Source organism: Manis pentadactyla, chromosome 13, assembly GCF_030020395.1.
Source record: "Manis pentadactyla isolate mManPen7 chromosome 13, mManPen7.hap1, whole genome shotgun sequence".
Lineage (NCBI taxonomy): Eukaryota > Metazoa > Chordata > Mammalia > Pholidota > Manidae > Manis > Manis pentadactyla.
Window position 1 is genome coordinate 54,652,432 of NC_080031.1, and position 12,917 is coordinate 54,665,348.

Below are 12,917 nucleotides of genomic sequence, written 5' to 3' on the forward strand. Positions count from 1 at the left end.
TCCTTATTTGAGGAACCAGAAATCAGAAGCCTGAATATTTTGTTGTTTTCACAAAGAGACAAAAACCCAAAGTTGATGTGCAATGACCCAGTCTTTGAAAATGTAAAGGGGTTTCCTTGTCAAGATATATTTTAAAACATTTCCTGTGAACATAAAATTAGATCCATGCTTAGTGTATTCAGTCCACTGGCTTAACTTCATCTTGCAGCAGAATATACAAGTGCATTGCGAGAGGAGGTGTTTGTCGTTTATCGTGCGGTTAGGGTTGTATTAGAAGGAATATGTACAAGAAATAAGAATATTTTAGTTCATATCTCCAAAATTCCCACCGGAGCCATATATGCAGCCATGAGGCTTCAGTGAGCAGGTCGGGGACCTTGGATGTGCTGCACTAAGGGTCAGGCTGTCTGGGTCTCAGGCCGCAGTCATTCTCGGGGAGCCCAGGTGACCGCAGGGGTGGAGTCAGAGCCATGGCGGATGCATTGGGCCTGCTTCTGCTCTTCAGTGGGAGACGTGCTGAGTGGGCCCCTCACAACCCGGCAGACGCAGGCAATAGAGGTATCTTAGAGTGATCCTGGGTTTCCTGAGGATACTGTGGAGAGAGGTATGCATTTGATAATTCTCTGGGACATGAAAACAGTGAGTGTGGCATAGGGCCGTGACATTCGGTGTAACCTAAAAGAAGAGGGAAGTGTAAGGAATCTACATATCAGTGAGCTGATTGTGCATACTTTTTTAAATTTTATGTTCAGAAAAACTTATTGTTTTCATTATGTAAGGTCCTTAAATGAATAATGGTATTTGCTTATTTTGGAAATGGTACTTCTCACGTAGTCCTCAGACATAATGGGCCATGTAGGAAGATAACCGAGGATTCACAAGATCCCTTTTTCTACAGAATGTCTAGAGAACCTTGAGCATTCTTTTTACCTAGCTTTTGTTTTGCCATGTCTTTGAAAACAACAATTCTGATGCCTGTATGATGACCTAAATAGTCATGTCTTGCCTGACTCTCAGGTACAGTCAGGGTATGTATGCACATTGTGCATTAGATTAGTTGATCCAAATTTAACTCTGGGATGAGTCATTCAGGGAATCAGGGAATGTGCACAACTACTAAGGAAACAACATAAGAATAACAAACCAGGTTTTATTGCAAAAGCAATTAATTATTATGTGATCTAACAGGAATAAACTCACTGAGTTCTCAGAGGAGCCCATTAGATGGGCCTGGGATTGTTAATGATGCCCAGAAGGGCTGACGTGGGTGTCTTCACAAGAACCATTCTCAGGCACATACTGGAAATTACTTGTGGTTGTAGAGTGTCCAGACTTAATTGGCCTGCATTTCTGGAGATTATGCAAGCTTCTCACTTTTAAAAAAATATAATACTTGCTGATTGTATTGGACTGCTTTTATTTATTTTAAGATACAAATTTACTTCACTTGAAAACTTCAGACAATTATTTTCCAAGTCACGTTTTAATTCAATTGGAAAATTCTTGCTAGAAAAGAGTAAATGCTTAGTCAGTATTTGGTAATTGACACTAAACAGTAAAATCTTTTTCTACAAATTTGAGACAAGTTATGTGATATCAGGTAAATATTCTGAAAGCTAGCGAACTAATAATTTTTAAAAATATTGCTATTATAATGCATTTCTTTGTGATGAGAAAATGACCTATATTAAGAGATATAATTTTCCTTCCACACACTCAATTTTCCTTCCAAAATCAAGCTTTTAAGAAGCTAATACTCAAGAAATCACTAAATATTCACTTGGTTTTAGTACAAAGATGGCTAAATTCATGATTGATCATGGAATGTTGATCATGTACTTAAAAAATTATTTCCAGTTCTATACATTAGTCATCAATCACTGTCATGACTTGGATAATCCAGGACTTCTTACCTGCCCATTCTAGCATCTTCCTTCTTACCTGTATTCAGGCAATAAAGATTATATAAGAATTATTTCCTGGACTGTGAAGGCCATTCATCCTAAGTGTGCAGCACACCTGGAAGTAATGGTGGTAGCTACGTAGGCTGGTGACTAAGCAGGCATGTCTATTAACAATATTGGTGCAGAGAGGTTGATCCCAAACCAACTCCCAAAGCGGGTTCAGTAGGATTATGAGAGTCAAAAACAGAGAATAAAATGTTCATAAGAAGTATTACCTTATAAAGCGGTAACAGTTGCCATTTGGAATGTACAGTTTGAGTTCAGTTTGAGGGACGATTTGGGAATGTCTCAGATTAATTAAACTGGACTAATAATGTGTATAAATACATTAATACTCCCATAAAGGGCATTTAATTTGTCTATAGTACATTTTGTGTCTCTCTGATCATATTTATTTATTCGGAGGAAGTCCTGTGATAAACTGCTTCCTCAGAATACACTGTGATAATCCCAGTACCTTTCTAATGAAAGATATATACTTGTTGAATTTCCTATATATTGGTGCAAGATTTACACATTCCCTGCAGAGCTCTCTGCATGATCTCTAAATTGATCACTTCCCCCAGAAAATGGAAAATAGAAGCATAAACAGGCACCAGTTAAAATATAAGTATCATTTTTTTTGCTTTGTTTTAAACCCAGGGATGTTATGCCATTTACTGTTTCACTATAATATTGTTTTTCATTTTTGGATGTATATTAAGTACACCAGAAAATGTTATACTGAATGATAAAATCAAGCTGGGAAGTTTCCATATTCATGTCCACATATTGGTAAATTTTAATTGACGACAAATAAGGGAAAACTATATACATATCAGGTTTCTTTTTTTTAATTACTAAAGAAAACAAAAAAAGGTGTAGGGTGCATATAATAATTTTGCATAATCTCAACTTTTTAATCCATTAAAATTAACGGGTTAACTTTAATCCTTGTCTTCAATCATGAAATAAATTTTCCTTAATGGCTACATAATGTGAACATGGTCTATTTCTAATGCTGCAAGAGTAATAAGAACATTGTCTAAATTTTCACAGAGCAGAATCTCTGAGTCACTCTCTTCCAGGACCCCATCACCTCCTTGTTTCTCAGGCTGTATATGATGGGGTTGAGCATTGGGGTCAGGACGGTGCAGATCACAGCCAGTACTTTACCCTCTGTTGGAGTTTGGAGGGATTTTGGGCACAGGTAAGTGTCAGCAAGGGCACATAGTAGGAGGTCACCATGGCGAGTGGGTGCTGCAGGCGGAACAGGCCTTCCTCCTCCCTTCAGGTGAGTGCATGAAGTGGGCAGCCAGGGGGGCATGGCCATGGGAACGTGCAAGCCAATGAGAGGGAACACAATTCAGAGAGTGGTGCTCAGAGACACTGTGTGCTCGTAGACTCACATGTCCATGCAGGCCAGAGTCAGCGTGGCTGGGACATCACAGAAGAAATGGTTGGTGGCCCTGGATGGTCGGTAAGGGATATGGAGGACATGTATGGTGTGGACACAGGCCTTGATGGAGTCCATTATCCAAGCTCCTGTTATCAGCAGCACACACGCTCTGATGTTCATAAGGGTGGGATAGCTGAGAGGAAAGCAAGCGGCCACGTAACGATCATAGGCCACAGATGCCAGTAGTAATCCTTTTGCAGCTGCTAAAGGCAGGAACAAGGAACTCTGAACCCCACAGCCTAGAGGAGATGGACATGTTTCCAGAGAAATAACTGGAAGCCACCTCGGGGACGATGGTGGAGATGCAGCTCAGGCCTATCAGGGAGAGCCGGCTCAGCAGGGAGCACACGGGAGGGCGGAGGTGGGCGTCCAGGAATGTCAGGGGGATCACGGAGATGCTGCCTGGTAGGCACAGTCCCGTAGGCCCATCAGGGAGAGCCGGCTAAGCAGGAAGCACACGGGAGGGCGGAGGTGGGCATCCAGGAGGGTCGGGAGGACTCTGGCCTGGTCTCCCAGCAGAGCCACCGGGAGAACGAGAGGAGTGAGAGTGAAGAGGAGCAGCTGGCTGGAGATGGTGGGAACAACCCCAACAAGAGGAATTCAGTTGATGTTTGGTTATTATTTTCCATGGGCTATTCACTTAGATTTTCCTAAAGACTGGTACACAGTAAGATAAACATAGAGCAATAAGCTATTTTACTACATTGTTTTAGACTCATTGAGATTTGTCCATGACATAGTATAGCTTTTAAAGAAAGAACAAACTTACCTGATTTGAAAAAAATAAGTATAGGTTTGGTCTGATAAAATCTTCATGAAGCAAACATTTGTGATAAAAAAATTTTATAGAAGTACTGTGAATTTGAGAGAATTATATATTTCTCTAAGCAATTTGATAAGTTATGCATATTTTATGTCCTTACATAAATTCAGGTAACATCAAAGTCAGAACTTATACTCAAGTATATGCTTAGAAAATCAATAACAAAGCATAAAATTAGACCCATATTTCAGTATATTTTGGTAACTATCTGATGATGATGCCAATCAATATTACTTTTAAAATTTCCCTTGCACAATAATGCCAAATCATCTTTCTCAGGTGCTGTCTTATTATTTGCTTCTTTTTTCCCCAGAAATCTACAATGAATCTTAATTGCCAATACCATTTACACAAACTGTTTCTCTTCTGCCTCATGACTTGTTTTCTGAATTCTACTGCTTAAGCATGCCCTGTATGTGACAATATGTAATGCAATTTCATCTTAGTTTTCATGGCTCTGCTCAAGCCCTTGGGAAAGAAGATGTGTAGTTTTTACATCTGTTCCTCAAGGATTATATCACACTGTGCACTCCCTTATGACACACTTACACTCCCATAACTTTTCTTTATTTTCTTTTATTTAAAACTATTTCCCCTTCTAGATAAGTGTAGGTTTTCAGCACACATATATCCAATCTCTCCCACAAAACTAAAGTAACATGATAATAAAGAAAAAACAAGTAATATATTTAACAAAAGTAAGGCTGTGAAAAATATGGTGGAGTAAGAAACAAGGCAGAACCAAATCCCCATGTAAACACCAAGGAAGCAACTACATTTACAAGTAACCTGGAAAATGATGAAGAGTACAGGACAGACCTTCCACACCTGGTGAGGAAGAGCACTGAGAAGGACCAAGGGATGTAGTTGATCTACTAATACAAAGGAAGAAGCCTAGACAAAATGAGGAGGCAGAGGAATATATTCCAAGCAAAAGTACAAGCTAAGACAACAGAAAGAGGTCTAAATGGAACAGAGATCATCAATCTTCTTGATAAAGATTTCAAAGTAACAGTTATAAAGATGCTCAGTGAGCCCAGGTAAAGAGCTGATGATCTCAGTGAGAACTTTAACAGGGGGATAGAACATGTGAGAAAGAGACAGAACTGAAGAATATAGGATTTGAAGTGAAAAATACAATGGAGGGAATGAATAGTTGATTTCTGGAAGTAAAGAATCAATGAGGTGGAAAATAGAGAATAGGAAAACAAACAAATGGAGGAACAGAAAGAAAAATGAATTTGTAAAAATGGGAAGATGCTACGAGAGCTGTGTGACAACACCAAGTGAAACAATATTCACATAATAGGGGTTACAGAAGGTGAAGAGAGAGAAAAAGGAGTTGATAGTCTCTTTGAAGAAATAATACTTGAAAATTTCCACAATTTGTGGAAGAGAAAAGACATTCTGAAATATCACAGAGTCCCTAAGATGATAAACCCCAGGAAGAGAGCACCAATACTTATAGTTAAAATGGCAAAGATTAAAGATAAGGAGAGAATCTTAAAAGCAGCAAGTGAGAGGCAGACAGTTACCCATAAGGGATACTTCAAGAGGCTATCAGCAGCTATCTATCTCCTCAGAATCTTTACAGCCCAGAAGGGAATAGCATCAGATATTTAGGGCACTGAAAAGGAAGAACCTACAATAAAGAATCCTCTACGTGCATGTGTATCATTCAGTATTGAAGGAGAGTACTTGATTGCCACTTAAAATGAAGGTTAAAAAAAATTTCACCATCATTAGACTGGCCTTACAGGAAGTGGTAAAAGGGCTTCTATAGTTGAAAATATTCTTAAGCCTAAATGTATTCAGTCAATGAACATAAACCTACAGTAGAGTTCGTAGACAATTATTTAGAAAGCAAGTGTGGAGTTAAAAGAAAACAAAAGTAATAAAATCAATTGTATGCTAAATTAGTCAAGGGATACCGAAAGATGTAGATTGTGATATTTTATGCATGAAGTGTGGGGAAGGAAAAAAAATAAAAAAGTAGTAGTCTTTATTATGTTAAAAATTGAGCAATTTTCAATTTAATATACACTGTTACATATTTAGAAAATTAAGAAATGTTGGTAACTACATATCAAAATTCTAGAATAGATATATAAGAAATTTAAAAAAATACACTAAAGCATAAAACTAAATAAAACTATGAAATAACAAGTGATGAATAAAGGAGAGGAAGAAAGGAACAGAGAGGAACCGCACAAAAAATTAATAAAATGGCAAAAGTACATACATGTCAATAACTACTTTGAATATAAATGGACTGGAGACAACATTCAAAAGACATATGATGGGTAGGGTGGCAGGATGCATAAACAAGAAATATCTATGTGCTGCTTACAAGAGACTTACTTCAGACCTAGAGACATGTGTAGACAGAAAATGAGGCATGGAAAATGATGTTTCATGTAAATAAAAAGAAGAAGAAAGAAGAAGCAGTACTTACACCAGACAAAATAGATTTCAAAACAAAGAAAGTAATAAGAAATAAAGAAGAATATTATACAATGATGAAGGGGTCAGCCCAAGAAGAGGATATAACCATTGTGAATAACTATGCACCCAACATATGGGCACCTAAATATATAAAATCAATACTAACAGACTAGAAGCCTGAATTAGACAGCAACACAGTCGTATTAAGAGACTTGTATACCCACTGATATCAATGGATAGATCATCCAGACAGAAAATAAATAAGGAACCAATGGCATTGAAAACACATTAGACAAGATGGACTTGACAAATGTTCCACACTGAAGCAGCAGGATAAAAATTTTTCTCAAGTACACATGGAACTTTCTCCAGAATAGTCACATATTAGGATACCTAAATAGACTCAATCAATTAAAAAGATTGAAATTGTATAAAGCATCTTTTCAGATCACAATGGTTGGAAAGAAAAATCAGGGAAATAATTACACTTACAATTACATTAACAAGAATAAGTTACCTAGGAATAAACCTAACCAAGAAGGTGTAGAAACTGTATTCTGAAAACTGCAAGACAATAATAAAAAAAGTTTGAAGAAAATAAAAATAAATGGAAATACATCCCAGCTCATGGATAAGAATTAATATTATCAAAATGGTCATCCTACCCAAAGCAATTTATAGATTCATTGCAAATCTTATGTAAACATCAGTGGCATTTTACAATGAGCTAGAGCAAATAATCTTAAAGTTCATATGAAACCACACAAGACCCCAAATAGCCAATGCCATCTAGAGAAAGAGGAATAAATCTTGGGGTATTATGCTCCCTCACTTCAAGTTATACTACAAAACTACAGTATTCAAACAGGATGGTACTGGCAGAAGAACAGACCCATTGATCAGTGGAACAGAATAGACCTCAGATAGAAACCCACTCATATATTGTCAATTAATATATGATAAAGGAGCCATGAATATACAATGGGGAGAAGACAGTCTCTTCAATAAATTATGTTGGGAAAACTGGACAGTTACATTCAGAGAATGAAACTGGATTACTCAAACCTCATACACAAGAGTAAACTTGAAATGGATTGAAATAAGATATGAAACCATAAAACTCTTAGAATGAAACATTGGCAAAAATCTCTTGAATATAATAAGCATTAGCAATTTTTTTCTGGATATTTTTCTCCAGGCAAAGAAATAAAATAAAAATGAGCAAATGGTCTACATCAAGCTAAAATCTATAGCGCAAAGGAAACCATCAGTAAAACAAAAAGGCAATTTATAGTCTGGGAGTATATATTCATAAATTATTTATGAGATAAGGGGTTAAAATCTAAAATATATAAATAACTTATATGACTAAGCACTAAAGAAACAAATAATCCCATTGAACAAAGAACAGAAGACCTAAACATATATTTTCCCAAAGAAGAAATTCAGGTGGTCAACAGGCACATTATAAATTCCTCCACATGGCTAGTCATCAGGGAAATGCAAATCAAAACCATAATATCATCTCACACCAGTCATACCGGCCACTATTCAAAAGACAGGAAACATAAGTGTTGGCAAGGATGTGGAGAAACGGGAACCTTCCTACACTGTTGGTGAGTATGTAAACTGGTACAGCTACTATGGAAAGCAGTATGGAGGGTCCTTAGAAAACTAAAGATAGAAATATTATATGACCCAGTAACTCTACTGCTACAAAAATTACCCAAAGAAAATAAAATTTCTGATTTGAAATGATGTATGCACCCCTATGTTTATTGACTCATTATTTACAATAGTTAAGATATTGAAGCAACCAAAGTGTCCATCAATAGATTAATGGCTAAATAATATGTGGTATATATACACAGTGGAATATTTTTCAGACATAAAAAAAGGAAATCCTGCTATTTTGACAACATGAATGGACTTAAAGGGTATTATGTCAAGCGTTTTAAGCCAGGCAGGGAAAGATAAACACCATATGATTTCACTTTTTGGGGAATCTAAAAACAAGACAAAACATAATAAATAAAATAGCAGTAGACCTGTAGACACTGAGAAGTACCTGGTGGTTACAATGGGGGGCGGTATGTTAGGGTGAGTGGGTGGTGTTGGTGAATGGGATAAAGTGGCACAAAATCTCAATCATAATATATGTTGGTCACAGGGAAGGAAGTGAAACATTGAGAATACAGTTAACATTTCAGTAACATCTTTTAATGTTGACAATAACTGCATTAGTTGGGTGTGAGGATTTAATAATATGTGTAACTGTTGAATCACTGTGTTGTGTGCATGAAACCAATGTATAAGTGTATATCAACTGTAGTTCATTAAAAATTTAAGAGAGTGGGAATAGAGCAGAGGTGGGAATCCATCAGGGTTAAAAGAGTTCTGAGAAGTTTTTAAAAGGGTCTGAGTCTTTTGGAAAATGAATTTTAAGGCTGTCACTTAAGTGGAAAAATGGGGAAATGTCATCCTGAGAGTCTGCTAAGAGGGAATGAGCATGTAGGTCCTCCTGCAGAGGGAGTGCCATCGGTGAGTAAGATGACATCATTGCAGGATATCAGTTTTTAATTCTTCCCTAGGACCAAAGGCAATCAGACTTTTGAGCATGTCTCCATGAAAGACAATGGTACAGACACACAGACACACAAATGAATATGTATTTATAAGAAAACTTTGTATCTTCAGAGAAATATGAATTGCTAAATCCACAGGACAAATATCATGTGTTATATAAAATGAAGTGTCCTATAACAATAAATAACTACTAAAAAATGAAGAAGATAATAATACATTGAATTCAATGAAAGTTCTGAGAGATGTGTTGTAGAAAATTTACCAGGAAGAAATGATAGCAATGAGAAATAAAAGTTTGATATTTAGAAAAGAGAATTAGAGAATTCACATAAGATGGTCCAATACCGACTTATGAGCATGTTCCTAAAAATGCATATGTCATTGTATTCATGGAGTGAATCTTACCAAACAAAACATTGTCTCAGACCAGTTATACATGAGCCACATGATTCAAATACTACTTAAAAAATACCAAAAAATAAATGAGAAATAATTTCTGAAATGATAATTTCTTGCAGAATCTAAATATTGTCTTCAAATAATTTATTGGTAATTCTCAACATAAAATAAAAAGATAAGATCCTAAAAATACCTTCAGAGAAATTTTAGTAATATAATTGTAAGAAATATATGCCATAATGGCCAAGAGGATAGTGTCAGGTTTTGCTTTAATGATATATTTTTTCCAGGCAAACAATAAATTCCAAAAATTGGAACAGTACCGTCAACCCATGGCCACAGATATAAAGTGGGCTGTATATTTTTTGAGAGGATGGCAGGAGGGGAAAGTGTCGTGGGGTAATGTACACTCACTACCCACAGTGGGCTGAGTCACAAATAATTGCTAAGTATTTGTGATTTAGGAATGAAGCATTAGAAGACAAGAGTCAAAATTTGAGAAAATTATAAAAAATTTGGGGAATTTGTCTTGGGGCTCTCAGGAATGAGTTTAACTCAAACAATGGTGTAAACATAGTTTTACACTGTATGGTTAAAGCCATGTCTACGCACAATTTTAATACTGAAGTGACATAGAATTATTTCACAGTAAATAATCTGCATGTACTCATCTTACTTTATGTGGGATGCTCCAAATAAATTCCAGAAAATTTAAGGAGTTGCCTCGGCAATCTGAAACAACTGATTTTCAATAATTTTGTGGCTTCTGATAAGTTGCAGAGAACTGTTCGTTTTTTTTCATGACATGACACTTGGATTCAATATGAGACATACAGGTTAGTTTGATATTGTAGGATTTGTCATCAGTTTCAATTGTTAAGTAGATTGAAAATGTAATATTTGTAATTACCAGTGCCAATAACATTGCACATTATTCCAGTACTCTGTTTACATAGGGTTGCCTATGACAAAGATTCCATGAGTTAGCTAATCCTACCTCTCTTTAATTATGAAGAAAAGACAACACAAAGCAGAAATAAAGAATGACAAGTAAGATGTTGTTATGCCCGAATCGTGGCGAGACCCAAGAACCACTGGAGGACTCAGATAGCATGTAAAAACAAGGAGCCTTTGTTAAAGCAGAACAAGCTCGAGCTTGGGCACCCAACCAGCCCAACGCAGCGGGACTTATTTCGGGAGCCCTTGTGAATGTTTTAGCAGGATTTTTATATACACAGGAGAGGCAGTTAGGGAGTTTCCTTCCAGTCATAACTGGCATAGGTTGACTTTTAACTAGGACTAACTTGTTTCAAGCTGATTAGGTTGTTAGAGGGTTGCTATGATTAGTTCCCCTTTTTTCTGTTTGTGTAATGCCTTTCAAGAGGGGGTTTTTCTTAGTAACTGACTTGTGACACTGATTGGTGACACTGACTTGGGGTTAGTTTTAGCCTCTTGAGATGGAGTTACTTTGGTCAAGTCTCGCTTGGTTCTCTCAATCTGTCTTTTGATGCCATGTCACATGATGGCCAATACAGCATCATTTTGATTAGCTCTGTTCCTTTCTTCTTATGCACTAACAATTCGTCATGTGATATCATTTGTAGAAGTATTGCATGTGAAAGGGAAGAAACCTCAGCCATTGAATATCTATTTCAAGGTTTAAAGTAAACAGAATGTTTTATCTTTATGTAAAAATAAATAGTTTTCCCTTTTATTTTGTTTTTATGCAAAGATATAACAATAAGTAATCTATTTATAGATTATTTGCAAAAGGTTTTCACCTGTCTTGATTTTTCTTTAAATTCCACTAAAACTTTGTGTCTTGGACATGAACATTAATGGAAACATATGCAGCAGAAAAAAGAAAATCAGATGATTGCTTGATGAGTTGGAGAAACAAACCTTGAACTTGTAGAAGCCCATTCATGGGAGAGGAGATAAGCAAATAACCCTTTATTTACCATCTGCACTGGAACCTGTGCATGTGTGGAACCTGACATGTGTCAAAATTTGTGTCAGGATTAACGTTTTTTTAAATCCTGACCACTAGATCTTGTGATTAGATCTTGTGGTTGACTTAATGATCACCACTGTCTAGATGATAAACCGAAACTGGCAGCAGAGTTAAACAACTTTCCCTGCTCCCTCTGCTAGTAATTTAGATGCTACATGATGCATATAGACATTTACATATTAAAATTATCTTTACATAAATATCCCACCTTTGCTCTTAAATTGTTTGAGGTAACAATTCTGAAATCAAATGGTTATATTTGACTACCAAATTTAAAATAAAACAAAAAATTAAAGCTGTTAAGATATATATTCACTATAGATGAAAGAGTGTTAAGAATGTAAGTTCCTTTAGGCTCAAAAAAAAGGTTATGTTTAAATTTAACTCATTTCAAGATCTTCTATTTTCTCTTTTTGCTCCCTTAACCATATCCTCACTTTTTCCTCCAACGATCCACCACTAATGATGGGTGTACAGAATACACGCGTTGTTCTCAGATCCTTTCCGTGAGCTGCCGAACGTCCTCGCCTGGGCGACTTTCATCACAAGGAGACACATGCTCTCCTCTCTGCAAATCAGGCTGCAAATATACATATTGAGAGCATTAAGCAAATTCCTACATCATGATGAGGAAATCCTGTAACTGCTAAGTTTCAAAATGAATTCATATTACGGTCACATACATTCAATATGTATTATTTTTCTTCATAGACATATTTTTCCTTTTGCTTCCAGTTGAAAATAAAAACTGACAAAGCCTTACCATAATGATTCACATATTTACATAATAGATTTTTCAAACATTTTAATTTTTATAAGGATGGTAAACTGATTCTTATTGATTTGATGTGCATATTTAGGGTAGATCTGATGGGATATACCCTATAATCTAGACAATGGCCAGTTATCTTCTGAAGCAGAGTTTTTCCCTGTACCACTTTGTTTTTGATCAAAGCTAATCATAGAGGTATATTTTTTCTGATCACTAAATCAGGCTGTTCATGTTAATTTCAGCCTGTTTATTAACACAGTTGCAGCAAGAGTATGGATTTGCCAAAGTTGAAAATATATTAAGGAATCTGAGACTAAACTTTTAAAAGCATATAAATGTAAATTTTTCCACCAAAGTTCACATAATTTGGATCACTTCCTCTCCTTTCAAGACCTGAAATATCTTAAATAGTCGAACTTTACCATGAGGAAACTTACTTATTCACCTTTAAGTCAGGAGTCTTATAGTAACATATC

The 12,917-nt window shown here is 36.1% G+C and overlaps 1 pseudogene; it reads right to left on the reverse strand.

Annotated features, from left to right (window-relative positions):
• Nucleotides 1-2,988: 2,988 nt before the first annotated feature.
• Nucleotides 2,989-4,031, reverse strand: LOC118931244 (olfactory receptor 2L3-like; annotated as a pseudogene).
• Between the last annotated feature and the right edge of the window lie 8,886 nt (nt 4,032-12,917).